Below are 2,500 nucleotides of genomic sequence, written 5' to 3' on the forward strand. Positions count from 1 at the left end.
CCTTGACAGGTCAAGCATCTCAACTCTCCCTGATAGTCTTGAAACTAAAAAACTCAAACCGTTAGTAGACCCACACCCTTTTCGTCTCACAAATATAGCCACCAATAGATGGCAATTTAGTGTGTATTTAACACACCTACACATGGGTGCTTGAAACAAATATAAAACAAATTTCCAAGATTGAATTGAACAAAAATAAAAACAATAAAAACAATAAAAAATAATAAAAATTTTCCAAGATTGAATTGAACAAAAATAAAAACAAAAAAAATAAAAAAAAATAAAAAATTTCCAAGATTGAATTGAACAAAAATAAAAACAAAAAAATAATAAAAAATAATAAAAAATACAAAAATATAGTTTAATTAAAAAAAAAAGCAATTTATGAATTTCAAAGACATACGGCGGTGGACATTAACGAGACTCAACATGTATGCTTAAAAAGATAAAAATAAGCGAAAACAAGGCTAGGCGGTGAGCCTTAGGCCGCATGACGGAGCATTGGCACGACACTACACCGACGACGTGAAAAACGCACGACGGTGCCCATCATGGCAAGGCGATAGGCCTTAGGCCGCACGACGGCCGTTGGCTTGCGTTGGCTAAGGCATGGGCACGACGCCACATCCACAGCAAGAAAAATGCACGACGGTGCCCCTCATGGCTAAGCGGTGCGCCTTAGGCCACACGACGACCGTTGCCTTGCGTTGGCTAAGGCAACGGCAAGAAAAACGCACGACAGTGCCCCTCATGGCTAGGTGGTAGGCCTTAGGCCACACGACGGCCATTGCCTTGCGTTGGCTAAGGCAAGGGCATGATGCCACACCGACGGCAAGAAAAACGCCCGACGGTGCCCCTCATGGCTAGGCGGTAGGCCTTAGGCCACACGACGGCCGTTGCCTTGCGTTGGCTAAGGCAAGGGCACAATGCCACACCGACGGCAAGATAAACGCACGACGGTGCCCCTCATGGCTAAGCGGTGGGCCTTAGGCCGCACGACGGCCGTTGCCCTGCGTTGGCTAAGGCATAGGCACGATGGCCACACCGACGGCAAGAAGAACGGCCGACGGTGCCCCTCATGGCTAGGCGGTTGCCCTTAGGCCGCACGATGGCCATTGCCCTGCGTTGGCTAAAGCACGGGCACGATGCTAGGCGTTTGGCCTTAGGCCGCACGACGGCCGTTGCCTAGCGTTGGCTAAGGCATGGGCACGATGCCACACCGACGGCAAATAAAACGCACGACGGTGCCCCTCATGGCTAGGCGGTGGGCCTTAGGCCGCACGACGGCCGTTGCCCTGCGTTGGCTAAGGCATGGGCACGGCGGCCACACCGACGGCAAGAAAAACGCACGACGGTGCCCCTCATGGCCAGGCGGTCGGCCATAGGCCGCATGACGGCCGTTGCCTTGCGTTGGCTAAGGCATGGGCACGATTCCACACCGATGGCAAGAAAAACACACGACGGTGCCCCTCGTGGCTAGGCGGTTGCCCTTAGGCCGCACGATGGCCATTGCCCTGCGTTGGCTAAAGCACGGGCACGATGCTAGGCGTTTGGCCTTAGGCCGCACGACGGCCGTTGCCTAGCGTTGGCTAAGGCATGGGCACGATGCCACACCGACGGCAAATAAAACGCACGACGGTGCCCCTCATGGCTAGGCGGTGGGCCTTAGGCCGCACGACGGCCGTTGCCCTGCATTGGCTTAAGCATGGGCACGACGGCCTCACCGATGGCAAGGAAAACGCACGACTGCCGTGGGGTTTTGTTCCCAAGGCAACGGGTAAACCTCTGTAGCCATGCTGGAAAAACGCACGACGGTGCCCCTCATGGCGGCCTTAGGCCGCATGACGGCCGTTGCCCGGCGTTGGCTAAGGCGTGGGCACGACGGCCACACCGACGACAAGAAAAATGCACGACGGTGCCCCTCACGGCTTGGCGGTGGGCCTTAGGACGGACGACGGCCGTTGCCTTGCATTGGCTAAGGCATGGGCACGACGGCCTCACCGACGGCAAGAAAAAAGCACAACTGCCGTGGGGTTTTGCTCCCAAGGCCACGGGTAAACCTCTGTAGCCATGCTGGGAAAATGCACGACGGTGCCCCTCACGGCTAGGAGGTGGGCAATAGGCCGCACGACGGCCGTTGCCCTGCGTTGGCCAAGGCGTGGGCACGACGGCCACACCGACGGCAAGGAAAATGCACTACGGTGCCCCTCATGGCTAGGCGGTTGGCCTTAGGCCGCACGATGGCCGTTGGCTTGCGTTGGTTAAGGCATCGGCACGATGGCTCACCGACGGCAAGAAAAACGCACGACGGTGCCCCTCATGGCTAGGCGGTTGACCTTAGGCCACACGACGGCCGTTGCCTTGCGTTGGCTAAGGCATGGGCACGACGCCACACCCACGGCAAGAAAAATGCACGACGGTGCCCCTCGTGGCTAGGCGGTTGGCCTTGGGCCGCATGACGGCCGTTGCCTTGTGTTGGCAAAGGCATGGCCACGATGCC

Source organism: Coffea arabica, chromosome 7e, assembly GCF_036785885.1.
Source record: "Coffea arabica cultivar ET-39 chromosome 7e, Coffea Arabica ET-39 HiFi, whole genome shotgun sequence".
Lineage (NCBI taxonomy): Eukaryota > Viridiplantae > Streptophyta > Magnoliopsida > Gentianales > Rubiaceae > Coffea > Coffea arabica.